The sequence below is a fragment of the Podarcis melisellensis genome (assembly GCF_964234715.1).
Source record: "Podarcis melisellensis genome assembly, chromosome: 12".
In the NCBI taxonomy this organism is placed as follows: domain Eukaryota; kingdom Metazoa; phylum Chordata; class Lepidosauria; order Squamata; family Lacertidae; genus Podarcis; species Podarcis melisellensis.
In genome coordinates this window covers 30,598,348-30,625,683 of record NC_138544.1, presented here as the reverse complement: position 1 = coordinate 30,625,683, position 27,336 = coordinate 30,598,348, and the positions used below count along the sequence as shown (strand labels likewise).

Here is a 27,336-nt window from a genome sequence, read left to right as displayed (position 1 = left end):
CTCTCTCTCTTCATAAAAAAAAAATCCACAATACAGTAAAATTATAACTACAAATCACATAAGTAGAATACAGAGTCCTCTCCTAAAAGTAATTCTTAGCCCTTAACACCTGCAGAGGACAGTAATTGCTACCAGCTCTCACCTGAGATCTTTCCTTTCTCTCCCAGAAGCCTTTGCTTCTCCCTCTTTCCCCTATCTCAGTTTCCTTGAAGAAATTGCAGCATGGCTTGCAGCTGTACAAAAGCCAAGTGGGTGAATTTCTCTAAAATGAGATTTTCCACTGCCTCTGTCTGCATGATTCTTTGGTAAGGAAACAAGGTCATTCCTTTTCTTATTCTTTATTTTACTGGTGGGAGCTTGTTTGCTGCAACTCTGAGTAAAATCTTCACTTATTTGTAAAGCTAGGTGCATGTGATACATTGTAGCCTAAGCATTTTTATGGGGAATGTTTATTTAAAGGTGGATGAGGGTGGGTGGAAATCCAATGGCTGTGAGAGAGTACGAATATTCCTTCCAAAGCTTTCTCTCCAACATGCACCACTCTGGACTGCAGGTAGGGTAGTTAGTTTGATTGTTTCCTCATAGAAACCTCCATCTCCACCAAAACTAGTCTATTAGGAAGGAAGGTTGTAGCCCAGTCCAATGCCTTCTGCAAAGAGTTTGTTGGTTTTTTACTTCCAGGAAAATGTTTACGCACACCCCTCCCTACAAGCATTCAGAAACTCCGGGAGCGTAGGAAGCTGCCTTCTGGAGAACAGGCCCATTGGTCCATCTGGCTCAGTGCAGCCTACACTGACTGGCAGGGGCTTTCCAGAGTTTCCAACAGGGCCTTGATTCAGGCCTACCTGGAGACACCAGGAACTGAATGTGCAAAAGTTACAGCCCCACCTGAAAAGTGGTACAGTCCACTTGGCTTGCCTACCTCAATCTGCGTAAATCAGGCCTCCGTAAAGTTAATGCTCCCGATTTGCTTCTTTTTATAAGGGAAAATATGGGCCGAGTGGAACGAAAATGCCATCAGCCTCATTTGTGAATTAACAAAATGCCATATAGGGCTATGAGGGTTAATATATGCATTTTCCTTGGTGGAGTGGGAGAGCCTACACTTTATTTGGTTACAGTAACATGTTTGGTGTTTCCAACATGTTTGGTGTTTCCCCTCAGGCTTAAGGGTCACACCCAGGGCTTTTTCCCCCCTCAGCCAGAACTTGCTGGCACCTCAGGTGGGCGCCATTGGCATTCTGAGAGATCAGGGGAGGTGTTCATGGTGAGTTCTGACACCTCTTTTTCTAGAAAAAAAAGGCAGTGGTCACATCATATACTTAAAGCACCTGCCGCCTCAAAGAATCCCAGGAAATGTAGTTTACCCTTCAAGAAAGCTATAACCCTCAGCTTCCTTAACAAGTTATATTTCCCAGAATTCTTTGTGGAGGGAGGTGTGCTCTTTTCAGTGTTGTGTGTACACAGCCAGAGGCACACAGCCTCACAAATAAAAAACACACATCATGCAACTTGCGTGTGTAAAATGGTAAAGGCAGCTGCAGAAGGCGTTTTCTGCGGCAACTCTCACTTTGTAGCCTCCCAGACTCTGTCAGCAGGCTCTGCGCTGTTTCTTTCTCCTCCCGGGTCAGGTAAACTGCAATGAAATGCCTTGGCAACATATGCAGAGCTCCTGAGGAGGGCGGGGGGGAGCTGACACTTCCCTGCCACCTTTCGATGGCTAGCTTATCTTTGGAGTGGTATTGATTACCTCATGAGGAGGAAGGCTTCATATCCTTACCCTTGTGTCCAGAGCAAGGTGATTTATGCCAGGCCGGGTAATAGAAGTGGCTGTGAGGGGAAAGAGAGGCCACAAATGAGATAACTTACAACTGGCAACTTTATTTATTTATTTTAAAAAAGAACGGCCGGCACGGCAGAGCACTCATCAAGGAGTGACCTGCTCTGGTGTGGCAAAGCACCAGGCCCCATTCCAGTGACGAATTATTACACGGCTATCTTGTTTTGCCTTTGTAAATTATGCCGTGTCTGTGCCTCGTAAGCTGGCAGATTTATTGCCACGCCGCAAGTGTATCGCCAAGGCAGAGCAGTTCTGAGGAATTGTGGGGGTCATGTGTCTTTCCGCTGGCTTTAGCCAGCAAAGCGCCTCTTTAATCTCAATGAGGAAGGACATTGGCGTCCTTGTGGGTGGGTGGGTGGGTGGAGGCGGCAGAGGATTCAAACTTTATTTTCGATATTTAAATTAAATTGTGCCATCCATTTCCCTTGCTTCCAGATCTAAATGCAAGTCATTATGCCTGGGAAAATTACAGCTGCATTCCTGGAAGTTGGAGGCATGCCAACGAGAGGTGCACCCTTGGTTGCTAAAGGCTGTACAATCTGTCAGGCAAGTAATTGGCTGAGAGAAAGTCTCTGATCAGGATGTTGCGCTGGTGCGACTGGGCTCTGATGTGCGCTTGCCGCTTCCTGCCCTACCATACATACAAAGTGCTCAAATTACAGGGTTGCCAGAGGGGAGTCCCTCTTATGTTTGCTAGGGTCCCTTTAGCTATTGCAGGGGACCTGACTTCAAGGCTAAAAATCCAGGGGAGTCAGAAGCTGGGGCTTGCAAATTTCATTTGAGGAGGCACCTACCTTTCTTCCCATAATTCAAGCACTGTGCATGCATGTTAGTGGTAATGCACCACTGCAAAGCTCAAGTAAGAGGCATTTGGTGATGGAACTTCATTGTGGGTGCAATGAGACATCCATTTAAATGCATGATTGAATGACGCAGCTACTCCAGATGACGGATCACACAATTCAGCTGTGACTTGAGTGGCCACATACACATCACCCAAGAAAGGGAAGAAATGTGTCACAGAGAACAGGTAACAGGTTTGCAAGTCTACCTGTGCTAAGTTTTATGTACAGATGCAAATTTAGAAAGAATTACTGTACAGTGGTATCTCGGGTTGCATACGCTTCAGGTTACAGACTCCACTAACCCAGAAATAGTGCCTCAGGTTAAGAACTTTGCTTCAGGATGAGAACAGAAATTGTGTGGTGGCACAGCAGCAGTGGGAGGCCCCATTAGCTAAATGGTACTTCAGGTTAAGAACAGTTTTGGGTTAAGAAGAGACCTCTGGAATGAATTAAGTATATAACCAGAGGTACCACTGTATATAGAAATACAACACATCTCACCATACTGGGGAAGATTGTGAACAAGTTGTTACCGCCCTATACCTGGAGGTCTCAGGGCAGTTCACAGAACAAAATCAAAATATAAAACTACCAAATATATAATAAAAATAAAAACAACAACCCAATAAAAGAACCCCATTTTAAAAGGGCATAGGATGTCAATCAAATCAACCAAAGGCCTGGTTAAAAAGGAACGTTTTTGCCTGGTGCCTAAAGGTGTATAATGAAGGCACAAGGTGAACTTTCCTAGGGAGAGCATTCCATAGATGGGGAGCCACTGCAGAAAAAGGTTTATTCTCGTGTGGGCATCCTCTGTATCTCTTGAGGAGGGGAAACACGAAGAAGGTCCTCAAAAGATGATCCCAGGGTCTGGGTAGGTTCATATGGATAGAGGTGGTCCTTGAGGTATTGCAGTCCTGAGCCATTTAAGGCTTTATAGGTAAAAACCAGCACTTTGAATTGGGCCCAGAAACTAATTGATAGGCAGTGCAGTTGGACCAGGATCGGTATAATATGCTCAAACCATCTTACTCCAGTGAGTAACCTGGCCGCTGAATTCTGCACTAGCAGGCAATCTCCCACCCATCTAGTCTAGGGAACCACCCACTAACACTGCCTACTCAGATTACTGTCCAGGTACTAACATCTCTGCTCTACTTATGATCTTGCTAATTATCTTAAAACCAGACTTGAACAAGACAACCCTTTTAAATAGAGGAGCATAGGAAGCTGCCTTTCAGTGAGTCAGACGGTTGGTCCATCAAAGTCAATTTTGTCTACACTGGTTGGCGGTGGTTTGCCAGGATTTCAGGCAGGTCTGTTGGCCAGCCCTACTTGGAGATGCTAAGGATTGAATCTGGGACTTTTTTCATGCAAAAAGTAGGTACTCTACTACTGAACTACTGCCCTTTGTCATCACCTTCAAATAGATGGCTGTCTTCTGTAAACGAGAATATCACATGGCCATTCTTATTCTACCGCCACTGTCAGAGGCAGTATGTCTCTGAATTACCCAGCGTGAGCAGGGTATAAATAAAATAATAACAACTACTACTACTATTACTACTACTACTACTATACCAGTTGCTGGGAATCACAAGTGAGACGAGGGTTTTTCCTCTTGTCAGCTTCCCATGTTCATATAGTTGGGGACAGGATACTCTACTGGAGAGGGCCCTTGGCCTGAGCCAACAGCTTCTTCTTATGTTCTTAGTTGTGATTTAAATGCAGATCGTCCAGGTCTAAGTCCAACGTCCAATGTGCTCAGCATTTAATTTTGTGGCAAGGCTTGCTCCGGCTACTGTTTTCAGTTCCAGGCCTTAACACTGGGGACCAATGAAAGTACCCTTGAGCAGGTACATTTCTCCCCTTAAATATGGAGTAGCTGTTTACAGAGTGATGAGTGGGTCTGTGACCCTCCAAGATGGTGTAGGACTCCAGCATCCATCAGCCACAGTCAACAACGAATGTTGGGGTGGTTGTAGAGCAGGCATCCCCAACCTTTGGGCCCTCCAGATGTTTGGGACTACAATTCCCATCATCCCTGACCACTGGTCCTGTTAGCTAGGGATCTTGGGAGTTGTAGGCCAAAACATCTGGAGGGCCGCAGGTTGGGGATGCCTGTTGCAGAGCAACAACCCCTAGAGGACCTCACATTCCCCATCCCTCTGATACGGTGGTAGGGGTTGGGAGAAAAGGGTTTACACACTGGAAGGTGCTGTGACCTCCCAACAAATTTAACTCTCTGCATGTCTTTTTCTAGAAATCACACACTGCCCATATTGAGTCGTGGTTGCAGCTTGTGCTTATAAATCACATATGGAAACATTCTGACCCGTCCTGTGCTTCCTTAAATAGGGTGGTATTTAAGAAAGATAGCATACTTTGCAATGCCCTCTCCTTGTATTTCCTGTACTATCAGCAAATTATATTGGGCCCTTCCACAGATACAATTCTAAAGAATATCACAATTAATTCTATTTGGCACAGCAGCAGCAACCCCCCAAAACGGCTTATTTTGCAGTTATTTATGTTTGCTAACTATGTGCATATCCGGGGGGGGGGAGGCACAACAATTTGTGTATACTTCACAGAGAATAAAGAGCATTTCCATATTGTCAGCTAATTTACAAAGAAATATTTACAGAGTGAAATTTTAGCAGCTATCAAAGGACAAACAAGAGAGTGATTCCGTTGTGCGAAAGGCCACCGGTTTCAATTTTCTCTCGGCAGAAACTGATTTATTCAGTATTCGTTGATTCAATTTATTTATAATTACACCACACTGAATAAATCAAACATAGCTGAAAAGCAGTTTATCTCCGTGTACTAATTACGCATACAGAGGCAAAGAGATGTTGGAAGATTAAAGGGAGAACGTATTGGCGTGCATTAATGATTGTGGGTGTCTCTTTTATTACCCTGCGCTGCATTATATAATAGAATAATAGGGTCACTGCCATGATAGAGGAGGGCAAGCAGCACTTAAACTGTTCCTAAAATGATTGAAAGAGAAATGGAACACTGTAATAGTTAAAAGGCAAAGAACTGAAACAATAAACACACAGAGTGTTATCTGACACTCCTTGTTTTCCCCCCCACTGTTGCTCAAGAGCACTCATATAGGGCCCCATTTAAGAAATTAAGTTATCAGAGAGAGAGATTATATTTTTAAAAACTTGCCTATTTCAATTTGTTTAGGCAGTTGGAGAAACAGCAGGCCTTTCTTTTGTGTTAAGATTTCGCACTTTTCATAAAGACTTATCTTAGGTTTCTGAGGCAATTGTTTTGACATTAGACATTTCTTTATTATGTGGAGCACTGAACAGGCGTCCATAGCCATGTGATAAAATTCACTGGAGAGTCTTTGTGGTTCTATCAAGTGCTACCAAAACATTTTGATTTCCACGTTGCCACTATTTATCTCGGTAGGGAAAGTTCTTATTTCGAAAATCCCCCAAGGAACTTGCCCTTGTATGTGCTAATTACTGTTACCATTTCCGTGAAGCTTATCTTAACTGAAGTCTAAAGTTTTCCAGAACAAAAAATGAGACTATAAAGGAACGCACAAAAGGGAAATAAATGGGAGGGAGACGAGTGGGGGGAGACACATATGGAGAGAGAATTTGAAAATTGCACAGCACACTTTTATTAGGCTGCCACTCTGTGCACATTTGCAGAATGGTATGCAGCAGGGAAAGGAGGAGCTGCTGTGATGGGTTAAGAAAAGCACAGAATGCTGAAGCAGGATCTACCACACAGAAGCCATTTCCTTCCTAAAGGCATATAAATCAGGCCATAGTTAATTTCTGTAGGTTATTTTTCTGTACTATCAGGGGTGCCAACTTGAATAAAATATTGGGAGAGGGGGCAGGTAATCCCTGTAATATACTGAAGTTCTCACCCTGGGCCAGCAGGGGGATACTGTAGATAGTTATGCAAATGAAGGATCTTGAATAAACAAGAGCTGTTTGAAGAATTGCTGGGTCATCTGATATGTTCACCCACAACTTAACAAGCCCCACCCTGCATAATCAACCACAAGATACATAAACATACACCCCCCACTTGAATGGCAAAGTTCATCAACTTTGGGCAGGGCAGGCACCCTCAAATAATTTACTGGGGTGGAGGGGAGAGTTGGCTCCTATGTGTACTAATTACACGAAGGTTAGTGACCAACCCATCTTTCATAGGACAAACCTGAACACGTGTTAGGCATAAGAAAAGTTGGTCAGAAATAGATCTCATCACCTGCCTCAGTGCACAGTCTCCTGAGCATGAGGCGTATCTAGGGTCCCTTGCAACTTTGGCAACGAGCTGTATCGGTGCCCCCTCCTGGACAGGATAAATGCCCCTCCTTGTGACTGCTCTCTACCTCTCTACCCCCTTCTGTTCCTTCCTGCAGAAGCAGCAGCTTTTCCTGGTAGAGATCCTGGTGGATTTCTTCTGGCAAAGCAGGTACTGGTGTGCTGAGCCAAGGGTGGGGTGTGTGTGGGATCCAGGTGTCACAGGAGGTCTTCCAATGCCCGACAGGTGATTTTTGTATGCTCCCATTTCTCCAACCCATAGGTACACCTTTTCCAGAACTTCCAGAGCTCTTGAGCTTTGTGTAGATCCTGGGCTCAAACTATTCAAGACTGTGGTGAACTGGAGCACATAAAACCTTGACTGGATTCCCTTAGCACTGAGTTTCCCACACATGGGGCTCCAGTTACAACTCCCATTATCCCTAGCTAGCAGGAGCAGTGGTCAGGGGTGATGGAGCATGCATACAGCTGTAAAGGGCCACCACAAAACATGTCCCCATCTGAGGCAGAGCAGTAGATAACACCACCCTCACCCCTTCGTGTCAAGCTACAAAGCACTCCTGGTTGGTCGAGTTATTTTGCCACTTTAGGCAGAACATCTCACAGGTATCTTTCCCTGGCAGTAAACACGCAGTGACAGATGTCTAGTAATTTGCTGCCCTTTCATTACATCCCAAATGAGCTGCCTAAGGAAGCTGACTCACTGTGCCGAACGATAGGGCTGGCCCTGCGATGAGTGTGTTATATTTATAAACCTCAATTTCATAAAAGGATATCAAGGCTGTATACAACATACCAGATTGTAATAAAATCTGTTATATGAGGTTTATATGTGCAAAAGTAGAAAAACTGGTTGTTTTTCTTTTTAGGAATGCCTGCTTATATACTGTGTAGTGGCCCAAGCAAATATATGGGGAAGAATTCAATGCAGTGCCTCGCCTCTTGATTCCTGCCTGTGCCAATGTTTCTGTTAAGTTGTGGGTGAACATATCAGACGACAGAGCGATTCTTCAAACAGCTCTTGTTTATTCAGAGGCCAGAACAGAACTGAGCTGAAGGGCTCAGTCAGTCTGCTTATATAGAGCTCCAGTACCACGTTACTGTAACAACTTTCTAAAACTATCCAATCACTGAACGTCACTTTCGATCCTTCATTTGCATAACTATCTACTGTATCCCCCTGCTGGCCCAGGGTGTGAACTTCAGTACATAACACCTTCAATGGCCAAAAACTGGTCTGAGGTTGGGGAGAGAACTACTGACATAGAGAAAATGGAGAAACAGGGTGTAGCATAGAATAACGAAGTACAATATTTCACACACCCAAGATTTTTTAGGAGGGGCATAAAAATAAAACAATTTGCTATGGAACATTGGAAGAAATTTATCCACTGCTGCAAGGTTTAAAAATGAATAGTCTGTTATCAGAAAATAAGAGCTAAAAATCGTAAGAGCTAAAATTCGTAAGAATAGTGTATCTGTTCAGGTAGACAGAACGTAATATCGATGAAACAATTGACTTTATAATACCTGCTTGTATAAAGTGTATGGTGAATGGAGACAAGACGATTGGTTATTTATAGGAATGTCTCTGATATTCTATTATTATTATTATTACAGTATTATTATTATTATTATTATTATTTAAAAAACACCCAAAATCAAAACTGGACATGCCCAGGCCCCGAAGCATGCCTAAGACAGCTTGGCAAACTTTTGAACTAAAATACTTAAAGTAATATTTTAAGACGTAAAGGAGTGCACAATTCTAATTCACTTACAGGTGCTTATTTTGGTTGCCTTATTTGGTGCCCAATTGTGTCACCTCTAAATGTAATGCATAAAGAGGTCTTCTCTTCTAAGCTAATTTGTTTTTGTGAGCTGTATCTTTAAACTATCCCAGTGAAACATTTTAAAGTAATTGTTTTTATGTTGTATAATATGACCCAAATATTGTATTTTTGTCAGCATGTCTAATAGGTTGCTCAATAACCTTGTCCTCTACAGGTCACTGGATCCATTCATGTTCAATGATATATCGTATGAGTGTTCATGGGTAGTTTGATACATCTTTTAATATAAGGTGAGTAGAAATAGCACAAGTTTTATTTTTTGACCTTCTAGAAGTATGTCCCCAGCAGAAATGAACTGTGCTTTTTAAGACTGTGTTTCAAAGAGGTGTTGGAAGCAGGAATTGTTCCAAATTAAGCTTCTAAAAGTTGGGGAGTCATTTTCTGTGATTAGCATTAAAGAGCTGATTAAGGAAAAATTTTGCTGTAAAGATTAATCATTTCAAAAGATGAAAGGTCAAATGTAATGGGCTTCCTTTGTTTTTTTGGGGAAAAGCGAGACTTATTGAGTCCCGTATTAGTCTATGCATCTTTTAATAACCTCTTCCTTGCCCTCCATACAAGGCTTTTAAACTAAATTGGTCTGCCAGGACCTTTTGCTAAGGATAGCCTCTGCAGAAGAAATTAAAATATTTGATCTCTCTAACAAGTGAATCATAATTATCATGACTTTTTAAAACTTGGGAATGGGTAACTTTATGAGGATGCAAGGATCTCAGTTTGGTTAAAAAAATATTATATAATAACCGAGCTGAGAGGAGTTAGTCCACCACTAATTTAAATAACTGCTGTAAAGTACTTCAGAAGATTGTGAAGGGAAAGGTCCGAAATACTGTGCAGGTGATGGAGGAGCACACCTAGGAAACAGTTTATTTATTTTTATATGCATTGATCAGTTAGCTTGGGATAAGGCATTTCCAGCCCCATAACTTGCACACTCGCCGTGTAGAGAACCAGGGCTGCCAAAGTAAGATGTATTCATTTACACCTTGCTGCAATTTCTTTGCTGTTACCTCTGCCATCCTTGCTGAGCCACAATAGTCCAGCAAAGAATTCTGGGTTAAGCTTGGCAGTGAAATTCTGGGTGCTTTTATCTGAAGCACAGTGGTTGTGTGCTTGTGTAATAATCAGGTTAAAACTGCTGAGTGTCCTTTGGTCAAGGTGGTCTGTATACACTGTTGTGTATAAAGTGGAACACTAGAGTTTTAAAAGACACAAGCACACAAATCAAACATTTGCTAAATTCTCTTTTGAAAAAAGAAATAAATCTCTTAGTAAATTGCACATTGATGTAATTCCACTTCTGATTTCTTCAACACACACATAATTGCATGATTGTTAACCTGACACCTTTTTATCTCTTCTTCCTCCTTGATCCCACCCCCACTTAATTCCAAAGACAATTGTGGTTGCCCACCCACTGAATCTCATCACCCATTGCTGTGTTTAGCTCAAACTCTGCGGTAGGCAGTCTTAGCTTATGGAATCATTTTAATAATGCTCAGATTTCCACTTCATGCCTTTATGCACGACTGAGGGTTGTTGTTTTTATTAAAAAAGCTGAAATAAATTATGTGCCTTCATTAAGGCCCAGCAGGATCTATCTTGCAAAATTACGTTTTTATGCAAGAATTAAGATTAGGGGAACTGTTAGGTCAGTGTAATCAACCTACAAGATTTACATTTTCATGGAAGATCTATCATCTGTTGATAAGGCTTTCAAAGTATGCTATTTCTCAGGGATTCTAATATGCTAGCATGTACACAAATGAGCCAAGTCGGTAAACCATGGGAAATAGGATTCCTCTAAAAAAAATTGCACAGCAGCAGGAAATGGAGGAGATGGAGAGGGTCACTTCTAATTTCTACAGCACGAGAATCACACTGCAAGTTGGAAACTTTCTCCTTTCCGATTGGAACAGATGAATCTGTCAGTTTCCATTTCTCAATTTTCCAATCTTAAATTTAGTTCAGCACATTTCTCCCTCAGTCTGTGAGGGTTTTTTTAAAGTTCTCACAAGAATTGGTCAGGCTTTTAGCGTGCTTGTCTGCTTTAATATATGCTTTCCTATGCAGCCTTGCCAAAAATCACCTAACATAATGCATATTTAAAATATATTTTCATGAGCATTTGCATTTTTAAGACACCTTGATCTAATATATGCATTTATGTACACATTTTTGGTAGAAGGACTACATCACAAAATTAACAGAAGTGTGAAATTGAAAGGATAGTCGCGTTTTCTTTCAGGAAGTGCAAATTCGCAAAATGTGAATTGAACTGAATTTCTCCCCCATCTTTGCTTATCAAAGCTTGAGGCCAGTTCATGCGTGCACTACAGTTGATAGTGCAGTACTTGAAGGCTCAGAGAATTGCCTCCACACAAAGATATGTGTGTTGCTGCTTTGGATGCCTTAAGTGCACACAATCAATGAAAACCATGAGTCATGATGGCTTGAAAGGGAAAGATGGGATTGTCACTGGCCCTAATGTTAGGCAGAATGAGGCAGCTTCCTCTGGTTTGGGTGTTGAGAAAAGGTAGCAGATTGCTGATTTTTATTATTGTACATTTCCTGCAAAGAAGGAGTAGAATCTTCTGTCTCAGATGCCAAAATAAGACAGTTTTGGATACTCTGCACCTTGACCTTTTCTGGGGGTGGCGGGGGAGAGGTATTTGCTTCTCCTTCAGAAGCAAAATGTATTGGGTCTTGTTGTGTTAGTCCTCCTTTGGGGCGGCATTTAAAGCACTAAATGTGTGCTTGTTGCCTACTGTGGAATGGCGGGTGAGAAATCAGCCTTTTGCAATTGGTTTTACAGCGGTAAAAATAAAACGCTGTTAAAAAATAAACAAATATATGCACATTTTCCCTTTCTCTCACTTCTCCCATTCTTCATTTCTCTCTCCTCTGCCAACTCCGAGATCATTGGATAGGAGAATGGTTTTAATTGCAATTGTTTTTAGAACGTTTTCACTGTTTCAGTATGTTTTTTGTTTTGCTTTTGTTTTTAAGTTGTGTACCTGTTTTCCACCCCGGGGCTCCTTATCCATAAAAGCCATGGATAATTGAATAATTTGGGGTGGAGAGTTGTGTCATTGGTCACTCATGATAGTCGCAGACACCGATTAATGGTTGCTGGTGACACTTAAGTTGCCATCCACTTGCAGTCATGAATACATTGTGTGCATGTGGTAGGCAAATAGCACTTTCCTCAATCATTTAACACAACAAGGGATGTGAAGCTGCAGTTTCCTAACTGGGGAAATCTGCATAGCCAGGAGATCAACTGCATATGAGAATTGCAGGGCAGTACCATAGCAAAAATGAACTGTCTGGGAAATGCCTCTTTTAATTCTTGGTTTGACCATGTAAGGAAGGTTGCTAAGACGCTCATTTCACAGTTGGAGAACTGAGAGCACTTTAACATAGCACTTCCAGCAGTGCCAAACTGGAAATGGAGAAGAAAAGAGGCACTAAATAGTGGAGCAGGGGAGAAAATAACTGTAAGGAATAATACAAAGGAAAAGGCTGAATAGAGGGAGGGAGGGAAGGAAGGAAGGAAGGAAGGAAGGAAGGAAGGAAGGAAGGAAGGAAGGAAGGAAGGAAGGAAGGAAGGAAGGAAGGAAGGAAGGGTGAAATTGAGAAGAGGAGAGGGAGGTGAATTAAGCAGGTCACAGCAGATGACACATTGAGTCACTTCTCAAAAATTACAAGGACACTTGTGCCATGTAAAGATATCCTGCCCTTGCTGTTTGAGATGCTGGATGAGACGCATGCAATTAAATAAGAAATATATCCCCTTTCAGATGGTTTCAGTAAACAACCCTGCAGAATACTTAAGGCGCCCCAGTGTTCAGTCTCTCTATGCAACTGACATTTTAATCCTGGCTGAACACTTGATATATTGCAAAGAGCTATGAGGAAGTACAGAGCAACCATACGTTGTTGGGCAACCTGGGCATTTTTCAGATTGAAAACATGCATCAAGGCAATCCAGAGAAAAGTTAATCTCTTACATAAGCTAAAATCATACCGGGGTCAATAATTTGGAAGAAAAAATGATCTTCTGTATAGGGAGTTTACAGTTATAATCATATGACTGTATCTGAAGAAGTGTGCATGCACACGAAAGCTTATACCAGAACAAACTTAGTTGGTCTATAAGGTGCAATTTTTTATTTATTTTTATTTTGACTGCGTCAGAACAACATGGCTACCTAACTGAATCTAGAGTCATAATCATGTTTCTGTTGATTGCTGTTGAATTCATTGATGCAATTGTAGGTTCAAATCCTTGTGAAATTGAAGAAATAACTGAGAGGTGGCTGAGTGGTTTGTATTCGTGTACATTTTTTTTTTAATTAGCATCATCACCCCAGCCACCTTAGACATCCTTCAATAGCCACTGTAGCAGGAGCTTGTCCCAAATGTTGCCTGCAGACTTCTGAAGAGCTCCTGAAGAGCAATGGACATTAAAAAAAAAAAGTTAAATGAAACTTTGACTAAAAAAATAATAATCCTTTGTTGTTGTTCTTTAATAAATTAAGAAAGCCACCTAAAGCTCTTCAGTGCTTTGCAGGCAGCATTTGGGACAGGCTCAGTTCTTGCAAAGCCCATAGACTGAGGAAAGCAAACAGTGGTACCTCAGGTTACATACGCTTCAGGTTACACACTCCGCTAACCCAGAAATAGTGCTTCAGGTTAAGAACTTTGCTTCAGGATAAGAACAGAAATCGGGCTCCAGTGGCGTGGCAGCAGCAGGAGGCCCCATTAGCTAAAGTGGTGCTTCAGGTTAAGAACAGATTCAGGTTAAGAACAGACCTCTGGAATGAATTAAGTACTTAACCTGAATTACCACTGTAGTGGCACAGGAAAAAGCATAGTGATGTGGTGTATAGAAAAGTAGCTTACCAAGAGATAAAGCAGCATGAGGTTTTGAGGAGGCCCTGATCCAACTCGGGATGTGTTCTTGACATTATTGTTTGTCTCAGGTGTGGGTAAACTCGATCACAAATCACCCTGATTTGCCTTATTGTTTGGCTGCAGCACAAAGCAGCTGTTCACCCCGGTATCTGCTCAATTGATTAGTTATGTACGAGCTGAACAACTAGTTATAGAAAACTAATAGTGTTTTACTGAATATTGGAAAGACTAAACTCATGTTTCTGTACTTATTTATTATATTTTTGACTTTAGAAAAAAAAGGTATAATATAGGGTTGAGAAGTATTCTAATAAAAAAATGAGGTGGAGATTGTAGATTACTGATACTTTTGTATTCAGAGTCATTAGCGGAAACAGTGATTGTGACCCAGGGAAGGTAGAAGAGATGAATTGGTGTGATCACCTGCTCTGTTGCATTTCCTGCTTGTCTAGCTTTCAGGTAATCTTGGCAAGACAGTTCAGTTCAGTATTCCTAGTTCACAAAAGCAGATGATTTTTTTCTTTACTTCTAAAACAAATTCTGAAGGCTGATTTATTACTTTTCTATTGCAAAGACATTGGCTTTTAAAAGGTGAGGACAACAATACTTGTGTCAAGGTCAAGAGCTTTCTAGGAGAAGATTCTAGAAGTGAGTTAACCTTTAGTTGCTGCAATCCAGAATCCCACGTGAGCAGAGAACTCCTCTGCATTCAGGACACCCTATTCACTTCCAAAGAGCAAGATGATCCCTGCCTGAATTTCTTTGCTCATGTCGAACCGTCTCACCATTCATGCAAGTGAATGGGGAAGTCATTTCACTGAGTGCAAAGGTTTCATTTTGAAGCCTTAGATCATCTAGGAAATCACATCTGGAATTATCCTTAGAAAAACAATGTTCTTCATTTTCTTTGTTTTTAACCTCTTCGGAAATGAATTTCATTTGCAGGAATCTAGTCATGAACTTTGAAAATGTAGCATGCGAACAATTCTGGTCTTGAAAAAGGAAAACATTGATTGGAATTATTCATGCCAACTGCAGACAAAAAAACCAAAACAAAACCAGTTGCCTGCTTTGCGAGCCATGATCGCAGTCTTCCTCAAAACACAAGCAACCCTAATGAATTCAGAGCATTTAGAAAATGATGCTCTTTGTGTGCAGATAATGAAGTCAGGGGAAGAATGCAGTCTCGGAATTAGTAGAAATATAATTCACAGCATCCTGGAAGCTCCAGAAGCTTCTTTAAAGATTGATTAAGAGCATGAAACTCTGCATCAAAACCTTACTCTCCAACTGGGAAACATCTGGCTGAGAGATATTAGAGATCATAGTAATGCTGTTTAAAGGGATGATTCTGAGAAGAGCTAAGAGTATTTAACATTTGTCTTATGAAGGACAGACGATGTCTCTCTTTAATGGCATTTTAGCTTTGATGAGTTAATAAAGAAGGGGAAAGTGTTTAAACAGATACTAGAGGCACAGAGGTTTGAAATGCAAAGAGGGATTTCTTTTTTTTTTTAAATAAAGAAAAGGTTCTGCAGTCACAAGGAACAAATTTATGTTATCAAATCATTTGAAGAAGGCTAAGAAACTCCTTTGGGACACAGGTGGCGCTGTGGGTTAAAGCCTCAGCGCCTAGGACTTGCTGATCGAAAGGTCGGCAGTTCGAATCCCTGCTGCAGGGTGCGCTCCCGCTGCTCGGTCCCAGCGCCTGCCAACCTAGCAGTTCGAAAGCACCTCCGGGTGCAAGTAGATAAATAGGGACCGCTTACCAGCGGGAAGGTAAACGGCGTTTCCGTGTGCGGCTCTGGCTCGCCAGAGCAGCGATGTCACACTGGCCATGTGACCCGGAAGTGTCTCCGGACAGCGCTGGCCCCTGGCCTCTTAAGTGAGATGGGCGCACAACCCCAGAGTCTGTCAAGACTGGCCCGTACGGGCAGGGGTACCTTTACCTTTACCTTTTAAGAAACTCCTTTACATCTAAATATTGATTTCGGGAGGCTCAGACAGGAACTTGGTATTTTACGCTGAAGCAATTTGGCAACTCAGATACCGCCATACTTCAGCAGAGAGAATTCAACAGTATTTGGGAAGTGACCAGAATTTAGAATAAGGTAAAATGTTAGCTCATGCCTCCTTCTTCAGTGTGCATTATTCGGTGGTAAGAATGAGTGGTGTGCATCAACCCTAAGGTTCCTTTGCCAGGTGTCTGATTTGTCTCAGAGTCCATGTGAGTCCACTCCATTCCTCCCCTATTCACTACTGGAAAAGCAAAGAACAGCTATACTCAGAAGTGGTTGACATCTGCATGTGTACCAGCATCCCCTCCCCCACCCCTCACCACCCTGGTAGTTAAAGCTTGCCAAATTACAGGCAAATAGGTCCAGGAGGCTTTTGTGCCAAATTCATTTAACTTTAAAAAAAATATTGGGCAGAATTGGGCAACATTTTCAGGTAAGGTCACTCTTTCCGAGGGCATGAATCCTGCCAAATTTCAGAAGGATGGCTTCAGTGGTTTCCCCACAGGGTCAGCTTTTAGCATTTTAGGGTGAGTGTAATAGGAATCACTTAACATCCTCATGCCACTTTCGTGCAATTCATCTGTGAATTGCAGGTGCGAAAGAGGTGTCCCAGGTAAGGAATAATCCAAGCTGTAAACAAGTGGGTCCACAAGTGTGCCAGGCAACTTTAAAGCTGATTTTGAAGTGGGAAGAACTAAAGGAATTTACTTTCCAGGTAAAAGTATTTCCCTCTGGTTACTAGTAGAATGGACTTGCCAGAACCTCATATGACACTCATGAAAAGCTCACGGTAACATCCTATCAAAAAGATGATAGTTTGCTCTGGCTGATCAGTTCCTATTTGTCCTGGCTTGATTCAAACTTCATTGGATGCTAATATTTCACATTTTATTGAGCTGAGAATCCCCCTCCCTTCATGGCTGATGTGGGTACTTCTTCCGTGGCTGATGTGGGAGGGGCATACTTCACTTTTTCTGCCATTTTATATATGCTATCATTTTGTATTATGCTTATACCTCCATGGCAGCTATATTGTTTTATGCCACACCCGATGGCAACCATTTTGTGTCGCGCCTCATGCCCATGGGAGCCATTTTGTGATTTGTTCTGTGCCCGGGGCACTTTCTCAAAATTCCAAGTGTGCCTCCTGGCCCAAAAAAGGTTGGTGACAACCTAGCTTTGAGACATTAAAGCCTTTGTTCAGGTCCCACTTTGTCTTGGACAAATCCCAAATCCCTTTGAAGGACCCCATCTCAGTTCAGGATGCATCAAAATCCACTGTGCACTTCGGCTGAGAAGCACCGTTCAGTGATTCTGATATCTTCTTCTTTTCACTTGGACTGCAATAAGTGTCTGAATGGGTTTTTTCCTCATAGCATTCTTCATGCTTAGCAAGGAAGGCAATTCTATCCAACCACCTTGTTTGTTAGCTGTTACCCCATTTTACTCTCCAAGAGGAGCAGAAGTGTAAAATTGACCCCCGATTGCTATGCTCTGCCTCCATGGTCAGGGCAGTAAGGTTTCTGAATACCAGCTGCTGGAAGCCACAGGAAAGGAGAGTTCTCTTGTGTTCCCACAAGCATCTGCTTAGCCACTGTGAGAAAAAGATGCTGGACTAAATGGGCCATTGGCCTGATCCAGCAAGCTCTTCTTATGTTCTTAAAGCTGAATCAAAGTAGTTGGCCCATTGCTGGTTAAAATGCCTTTATAAGCTGTAGTCCTATAATCTGTGGAAGAGGGTCCCAGAGACCACAAGATACTTTGGTTCTCCTTCTCCAAGGGCAGAGATACACAACAGAAATGTAACTTCACGTGGTCTCTCCCAGCTGCAGTAGAAACCTTGCAATTTATTATTATTATTATTATTATTATTATTATTATTATTATTATTATTATTAGAATTTATATACTGCCCTATACTCACAGGTCTAAGGGTGGTTCACAGAATAAAATCAAAATATAAAACCAAAATACATCATCATCATAACCAACAACCACCCAATAACCCCACCCCCACCCCACCCCACATTTTAAAAGGGCATAGGATGTCAATCAAATCAACCAAAGGCCTGGTTAAAAGGGAACGTTTTTGCCTGGTGCCTAAAGGTGTATAATCAAGGTACCAGGTGAACTTCCCTGGGGAGAGCATTCCACAGACAGGGAGCCACTGCAGAGAAGGCCTGTGTTGCCACCCTCCAGACCTCTTGAGGAGGAGGCACACAAAGAAGGGCAAATGGCAGAGCTTTGACACTAGTAATGGCAAAAAGGGGACAGATCCAGGAAATGCTTGGTTCCAAAGCCTTACCATTCCCCAGCAGTGCAGCCAGCCTTGGAATGAATGAAAGAAAGAAAGAAAGAAAGAAAGAAAGAAAGAAAGAAAGAAAGAAAGAAAGAAAGAAAGAAAGAAAGCAGACCCTTCTGTCCTGCCCATATACTTTGTAGGGTTGTGGATATTTTGGCTCCTTTGCCCTCAGTTCCCTCTGTGAGCCACCTGTAGGACTTATCTGTTAGGGTGTTATATAGGGCAGTTGTTTGTGGTCTAACTTCAGGAACTGAACTTTCTATCAGACAGGTTTCTGTAGACTTATCACTCTGTATCTGAGCAAGCAAGATTCTGAGAATGGGTTAGAAGCTGATTATAGGAGTCAGTGAGTGACAACTCCCTGGGACCCAACATTTCTTCAAGGTCTCTGCAGCATAGAGAGCTGATAAAGTGAAATAAATAGAAGTTGGAGCTTCTACCCGGGAGAATCCTTTTACCAGACACATCAGAGAAATCATGTTTATTCTGCCTAGTTCAGCTTTTCTTTTTTACTTAGGTGGATTAAATGAAAAGACTTTAAGCTTGCTCTTTTTAAAAAGTAATTTTTACAAAGCTGTTCCTACTACAAAAGTAAAAAAATAAATAAATCAGTGACTCTAATGGTTCTCTTGGTAGCTTGCACCTTGGGGAACAGAACAGCAATTATAAATAAAGCTAATACATTAGTCTGATAACTTCAGATAACAGTCTATTCAGAAATGTATTTTTCTTTTAGAAGCAGTGATTGTAAAGAGGGAACAGAACTCACAGAATCTGTTTTATGAGCTACACTCTTGAACCTCGGTTAAATGCATTCACCTGGATTTAGCAGTAGAAATAGGGGTACAAAAATTGAAGCCCACTGAATCGGGTCTCATGCAAAAAAAGAACAATTTTGTTGACAACCCACCTCCAGCTTTGGGGGTGTGCATGTGTGTGGGGGGGGCTCCTGAACCCACAAGGGCATCCTCAGTACTTAACCCATCTGAGATTGGAGGTGGGGGCAGCTATCACCTGAAAAGGCCTTAGCTCAGTGGTGCAGCATTTGCTCTGCATGTAGAAAGACCCAGGTTCAAGCCCTGGCATCTCCAGGTAGGGGAATCACAGGTGATCACTACTTTTCCAGACATGATTCAAACCTGATTGGTATATTAGACATTGTGGTTACAGCATGGAGCCAGACCCCCATGTATCCCAGATGTGACGTGTAATTTCTATGAGCGGGGACAAAATAGGTAGATTCTCCCTGGGAGTGTGTCATTGCTGAAATCAGAAGTATCCACATTGCTCATCCCTACCATAAGTCTTCATTTAATAATAATAATAATAATAATAATAATAATAATAATAATAATAATAATAATTTATTATTTATACCCTGCCCATCTGGCTGGGTTTCCCCAGCCACTCTGGGCGGCTTCCAACAAAACACTAAAATACAATCACCTATTAAACATTAAAAGCTTCCCTAAACAGGGCTGCCTTCAGATGTCCTCTAAAAGTTTGGTAGTTATTTTTCTCTTTGACATCTGGGGGGAGGGTGTTCCACAGGGTGGGTGCCCCTACCAAGAAGGCCCTCTGCCTGGTTCCCTGTAACTTGGCCTCTCATAGCGAGGGATCCACCAGAAGGCCCTTGGTGCTGGACCTCAGTGTCCGGGCAGAACGATACTACCTGTGTGGCATGCAGCAATACCAGCTGATTCATGTTACAGCTTGGGTGGAGAGGGCTATACATTTCCACCCATGCAATAATGGACCTCTTTATGTATGTTGGCACTTTCAAGGTACTATGGATAATATCCAGGAATAAATCTCTTAGCCTCTATTAAATTAGATGGGCTTCCTTCCCTGTAATTTTGTATAGGAGCATGCATAGATTGTTTATGGTGTAAGTTTATGTAGTTTTACCCTGCTTCTTTGTGGTTAAATCGGAAGGAGTGTTTGCTTCCTATCCCACAGTGCAAAGCTTGAACTTTTTTCTTAAAGCGATACAAATGGGTACTGGATACGTTTTAATCTGGCAATTGTGGGAGGTTACAAATCAATGTGTAATATTTTGCCATGTATTCTGAATCTAGTGAACATATAGGTATTAGCAGCCTAACCATGTAGGGGTCGATCCCGGACTACTATCCTACCTTCAAAAAAAATTGTGCCATTAAAAAAACAGCAACAACCATGCTTCACTTGCAAGAGGTCCACCAGCACTGGCAGTCTCTCCATTTTTGTAGAAACTTCCCACATTTGGGGAAGAATTTCCAGCAAACAGCTCTTGAACAACCAGCTTCAAAACTCTACAAGTCACACAGCTTTCACTCAAGTTGCTCTAGCTGCATTTTTCAACATCTTTTAAATGGGGGAAGGTTCTACCGTTTGCTCATTTATTTATTTATTTTGCTTTCTTTGACATTTTCCAAAGTACTCCCTGATTGAGCCGGAGCCCATTTCTGTTCTCCCCATGACCCATCAAAGATAACTAATTTGTTTACTGTAAATCGCACACCGCTCACTTCGCGGTGCCATCTGGCACTTCGTATTGCTCTTCGAGTTCTCCAGTTCTCTAATAATAGCATTTCCAACTTCACCAAAAAGAGTCTCAGGGGCACTTTGTACACATGAGGGAAGACAGATACAGTCACTTTTTCCACCTTCCACGCCCCCTCCATACTTAGACAGTCATAGCCGGCAGACATGGCTGGGGGCTCCTGTTGAGGCTGCCATTGCCTTATGAAATGGCAAGTTGCATAGAGCTGGTGACGCAATCGCTTCTGAGTGCCCCCCTCTCCAGTGCTGTGGAGCACGAAGTTTGCCTTGGTACTCTACTGACCTGTGTGTGATATAATAATAATAATAATAATAATAATAATAATAATAATAATAATAATAATAATTTATTATTTATACCCCGCCCATCTGGCTGAGTTTCCCCAGCCACTCTGGGCGGCTCCCAATCAGTGTTAAAAACAGTACAGCATTACATATTAAAAACTTCCCTGAACAGGGCTGCCTTAAGATGTCTTCTGAATGTCAGGTAATTCTTTATCTCTTTGACATCTGATGGGAGGGCGTTCCACAGGGCGGGTGCCACTACCGAGAAGGCCCTCTGTCTGGTTCCCTGTAGCCTCACTTCTCGCAATGAGGGAACCGCCAGAAGGCCCTCGGTGCTGGATCTCAGTGTCCGGGCTGAACGATGGGGGTGGAGATGCTCCTTCAGGTATACAGGACCGAGGCCGTTTAGGGCTTTAAAGGTCAGCACCAACACTTTGAATCGTGCTCGGAAATGTACTGGGAGCCAATGCAGATCTCTCAGAACTGGTGTTATGTGGAGCATAGCTGGCTAGGGTACAGGTGGTGTAAATATTGGTCTGAACCCGAGCAAATATGGGTGAAGCCACTTCATTGTGCCTATCACCTGCCCTTGAAGACGACACAGAAGCTTCAAAACGTCCAAAATTAATAGCTGGGGTTGCCTTCAGAACTTGCATAACCCCTGCTCTAAAACAGCTTCGTTGGCCACTGGTTCGCTTTCAGACTTAATTAAAGGTGCTCACTCTACCCTCAAAAGTTTGGGTGGTGGTCATCTGGGAGAGGGCATTCTCCGTGGCAATTCTTAAGTTGTGGAATTCCTGTCCCACAGAGGTACATTGGATGGTGGTGGTGGGGAAGAATTCAGTCCCAGACTTCTCATCCTATAGTGCTAAACAGATTCTATCTCACACTCCCCCCCCCCCGAAGTGTAGATTTCTTTTTATTTTAGGGTATTCTACAATGAGTGTAAATGTTCACAGATGCACAGAATCTGCTTGCTTTGTCGGCTACTTCACTGACCATGGATCCTGATTTGCTTTGCACAAAGTTTGTGGGGAGGTTAGATGAAGTCAGCTATTTATTAAGCATTCATTCTGTGTGCGGGGAGGTTGCACGGGATTCAACCAAGTGCTATTGCACACTTTCCAGTGCATTTCCCCCATTCCTTATTGCGAGAAGTCTGATTTTGGGGGAATCGGGCATGTTGCACAAGAAGTCCAAATCGACTTTAATTCAGTACAACCTGAATTTGCTGGAACATGACAAAACCCCACACCAAATAGTGCCTGTTTGGAAGCACTCTCTCTATATATATTGTATCTTTGACCTTCCACTTCTAGCACTTTTTCAAACAGCACAGCTGAGCAACTGCTGTCATTCAACGTCCCCATTCTTCAGCAAGCCGTAATTTGTGTCCCTATTTTAAAACCAGGGGCTTCTGTTTTGCGTTCCTTCAGCACCGAGAGCTACTGGAAAAACAGGATGCCAGTCTCATGAGGACATTACAGTGAATACATTTGTAAAAGAGAGAAATAACAGCATATAAAACGGGCGCTGGGCACTTTAGGATAAATATCAACCATTTGTATTTTATTTCAGCCATTTTCGCAGAGGGAGAGGGGGATTTTCCCTCCTCTTCCTAAAGCCAAATGCATTGTACAGCTACTTTTAAAGAAAGTGTGATTTTATTATGCTCTTCATTTGATTTATGATTCACAAAGAAGCTTTTGAGCAGAAGCTGCCCAATATGAAAGCCAACCTACTGACTTTAAAGCAATGCCTGGGCCATAATTCTCCCTGCTCTGTAAAATTCAGCATGGAACCATGGAGAGAATTTAAACCTTGGTGTCTTTATAAGTGAAATCTGATAAAGGAAGGTGCTCCAAAAGCACATTTCCTGTAATGAAATGAAGGCACTTGCTGACAAGGAAAAGGTACAAAAGACTTGGCCCCATGCCATACAACATCAATACATTTTCATGTCCGACCAGCTACATTTTTATACTTGACGTTTCTTGATGATTTTAGGAACTAAATTTATGCTACCTGCTCAGGTGCCAATCTAGGTTTGTTTTCAAGTAAGCCCAGAGCAAATCCCTGCTAGTGTTTTAGGACAGGCAATTTTTATATCACTCCTGCCATAATAGGTAGGAAATGGTTTTGGGTCTTGAGTGGCTCATGTTATTGTGACACAGGTGCACATTTGTGTGTGATCTTCATTTAGCAACGGGAATTAATTGGCATAAAGTGTTCATGATTTTCCATGAGACAAATAGTAGATGAAGGGCTTAAAAAAAACCCAAAAACAAAAAACAAAAAAACCAGAACTCACCAGAGCTCAGTTCTGGCACTTCTCAGGTGGGCCCCATTGCCATCCTAAGAGAACAAGGGAGGTGTTCATGGTGAGTTCTGGCATCTCTTTTTATGGAAAAATAGCACTGAGGTCCAGATGGGTACAGTCATACCTCGTTATGTTTGCTTCAGATTGCACTTTTTCAGGTTGCATCCTGCAGCAACCCAGAAGTACCGGAAAGGGTTACTTCCGGGTTTTGCTGCTCGCGCATGTGCAGACGCGCAAATTGACGTTATGCGCATGCACAGAAGTGGTGAATTGTGACCCGCGCATGAGCAGATGCAGGTTGTGTTCTTTTCAGGTTGTGAACGGGCCTCCAGAACGGATCCCATTCACAACCAGAGGTACCACTGTACTCTGATTCAGAGCCCTTGAGGTCTGCAGTGGACAGCTTCTCCTGTTTGCTTCAGGGGAGCAGGCCTCTCTCCCCCCGCCATAGCCGGCAACGCGTGTGGCCTATCTCTTTAGGAGGCATAGTTGGCCTGTAATAGAAACTCCCCTTCCCCTCTTTTGGTGTGGTTCCTTCTATACCTTAGAAAATGTAGGAATAATAAGGTCTCAAACCCTTGGTGATTTAGTGACTTTCCCCTGCGTGTTAAGAGAGACTCTGGCAGATTGAGTGGACAAGACCAGTAGTGGGCCCAACAGTCAAGAAGGCAGTTTGTGCCATTAGGGAAGTGAGGGGCAGCTAGGGCTCCTCATCCTGGGAAGGTAGCCCATCTGGGAGAAGGAAGACTCTGATCCTAATCCTCTGCTGCTCTGCTTTCCTTTGGACCAAGAGGCCGAGAGGGGCTGGGTCTTGTCATCCATACACACTGCCCAGGCTTGCATCTCAAGGAGGTCATTTTGCTGCTGCCAACACAGCGGGTTTGACTTCACCTCCAGAAGCACACTGCATCGTCTCTTGAGACAGACAGATGCCAACAACATTCCAAAAGTTCTAAAGAGAGAAAGCACCATGTGGAGATGTCAACAGGGCTGGTGATGCTTGTAACACAGCCATGCTTCTCCCTTACCACATGGATGCCCCTTCATACAAGCTATGTCTTGGCCAGATTAGCTTGTGCCTGTGCATCATTATTGTTATCTCAGCAGCACCGAAAGGGGCTGGTTTAGGAATTTAGCAGAATGAAGTCATAAAGCTCTAACAAGATAGTTCCCCCCACCAAGGGTGGATAGAAGATCAAATATGCGAATGACCTTCCACAAGGAGGGTGGTGAATCTTCTAGCACATGGGAAGATAGAGAGGCCAAGTTCAGCCCTTTTCCCCAGAAGCACTACTTTTTCTATTTTTATTTGTCTTATATTGTTAGTGGGACTGTACTCCGGCATCCATCCCTCTGCCACCTGGAAACTAAGGTGGCACTGCTGACCAGCTCTTTTTGGGTGCGTTCAGAATATCCATTTGAATGAAACTGGCTGTTGTGATGGTGTTTAGCCCAATGGAAATGACTGTAGGAACCAGATTATAGTGTCTTTTTATTTCATGGTTCAAATTAAAAGTGCATGTTTAGGAAACATCTCTCCACTCCCCATATAATAATAGTTTTGGAAAGGATCTCAAAAGCCTTCCTGCCCCAATTCCCAATTGGTATAAGAAATCCCCTCCTACAGCATCCCTGGTAAGTTGGTCGTCCAGCTTCTGTTTCAAATCATCTAACAAAGCAGAGCCCAACATCTTCTGAGGCTAGTCTGTAGCACTGCTGAACAGCTTGTACAGTGGTACCTCTGGATGCGAATGGGGCTCCAGAACGGATCCCGTTTGCGATTCGCCACTTCTGCGCATGCACGTGACGTCATTTTGAGCATCTGCGCATGCGCAAGCGGCAAAACCTGGAAGTAACGCGTTCCGTTACTTCCGGGTCGCCACAGAGCGCAACCCAAAAATGCTCAACCTGCCTGAAGCAATTTTAACCCGAGGTATGACTGTACTGTTCTTCTAAATGTTCAATTGAAATCCTTCCCCTTGTGATTTGACCCTTTGGTTTTGGTCCTACCTCTTTGGAGCAAGTGAAAGCAGGGTTGATCCATCATCTCTGTGATCTTTCATCTCTTCAGACATTTGAAGATGGCTCTCCTTTCGCCTCTTAGGACCTTTCTGCACATCATTTGTAGTGGCACAGAGCCATTGTTTGATCCAATGTTTTTAAGAGTCAATTTGCAGCAGATTGTTTGCATGTTGCTTGGAGTCAGCATGGGCTTTTCCTTCCCAACTAATGGTGGGTTGTGCCTGAAGGAGTGGCTATAGTCACACTCCTTAGGCACCCTTGTATTCCCTTCTGCCAGTAAAACCAGCTACAAAGTCCACCTAGCAAGAGCATGAGCTAGCCCACATTTTGCTGGGAACACAGGAAGCTGCCTTATGCACACCCTCAAACGTGCTTGGGAGGAAAACCAAGAGGCACATCTTTCGGGGCCACGATCTTGCAAGAGCCTGGTGACTCGCATGAGAGAACGGTGCCCCAAAATGCGAGTCTCTCAGGGCCGTGATCTTGGTGGGCCAAAATGGGAAATCCCAGGAGTCAATCAGAAGCTGGGACAGCTTCTGTAATTTCCAGGATGTCCTGCTTAAAACGGGACGGTTGAGGGGTATGCCTTATGGAAAGTCAGACCAGTAACGTAGCGTTGGAGATGTGTGTGTGTGTGTGTGCACAGGGGCATTTCCCCCAGGTGCAAAATGGTTCGGGGCATGAAATCTCAGCACCAGATGCTGCCTTAATACAGCTGTACGCTTCCGTCTCTGGTCTCCGTTGAAAACGGCTTCTGCATGCGAACAAGGAAGTGACTCCTCCAGACAACAGAACTTTTATTTCTGTGGCTGCACTCCTCTGGGTGACGCAGGTGCCATTAGGCAGTTGAATGTGCATGCATGCTCCGTATGTTTCCCTCCCTTCCTCCCTGTGGCCCCAGGTCCTGGCAACCCACGTTACGCCACTGAGTCAGATCATTGGGCCATTAGCTCCATACTGTTTACACTGACTTAAAGCAGCTCACCAAGGTTCCAGACGGAGGTCTTTTCTAGGCCTGTGTGGAGATATCAGTGGTTCAAGGTGGGAACTTCTGCATACTTGGCAGGTTCTCTGTTGCTGAGCTACAGCCCTTCCCAGCTTTTGATAAAAAGAATTTTGTTTATAGACAATTTGTGTTATTTGCACTGTTTAAATACTGCATTGGCAGCCAGAAGATGAAGCACCTTCTCATGTACATTCGAACAATCCAGGATTCAAAATTGCTTTAATGGACACCAGCCAGGATTAGCATTTATCCCCTTTTACACCATGTACTCATTTCATTTAACTTGTCTGGTACTTGGTGCCGTTCTGTGCTTCCAAAATACAGTTTATATATTGCTGTTTGCTCGCTTGACAGTGTTTGTTTGCATTTATTGTTTTCAGCGAAATTATAATGAAGCGGGAGAAGGGAGAGTAAAACAAAACACAGGGAGAATGAATGGCCTGATTTCACATTCTTCCAAATGTGGGACTCTGCTGCCCTCTTGTGGAATTCAGCTGGCATTTCCTCTAGATCTTTATTTGTACTGGTTCAGGAATTAATATTATTTTCATTTTTCTTTAAGGCACCATTGAAAGTTTTCTTCAAACTAATCATAGCCAGTGCCTTTAATTTCTGAAACAGGCCCCCTTCCATGTCATATCACACTGCAGGAAATGCTTAGGGAAGGGGGCAGAGAGAATGCCTGAGTATCTTGAGTTAACTCTGCGTGGCACAAGGGATCCTAAATGAATTGGAGCTCTCGCCATCCCCCCATCAACCGATACTTCATTTCCATCTGCACTTTGCAAAATAAACAACAACAAAAAATCAAGCAAGCACAAGCATTAATGCACAGAAATAGTTCACCAATAAAGTGATATCTCATTGGAAAACGTGCATTGATTTTCATCAGGTTTCTCTCCATGTCATGTTCTGTTTTAGATCCAGCAATCTTACGCATGAACTTCACTTCTGTCGTCAACCTTCTCTGGAGGTGAACCCTCAGCCGGAGTTACAACTGCTTCCCAAAGACAACTCCTCCTTTTGGAGTGTCCTGCTGTTTGCATCCATCCGACCTCTGGGTAGGCTAGA

General features: G+C 42.9%; 1 long non-coding RNA gene across 1 annotated transcript; it reads left to right on the top strand.

Annotated features, from left to right (window-relative positions):
- The first annotated feature begins 184 nt into the window (after window positions 1–184).
- On the top strand, window positions 185–27,336 carry LOC309353505. The gene is made up of 4 exons (XR_014161912.1): window positions 185–305; window positions 2,276–2,386; window positions 9,003–9,078; window positions 27,187–27,336. It is a non-coding gene; the product is annotated as an uncharacterized lncRNA (long non-coding RNA).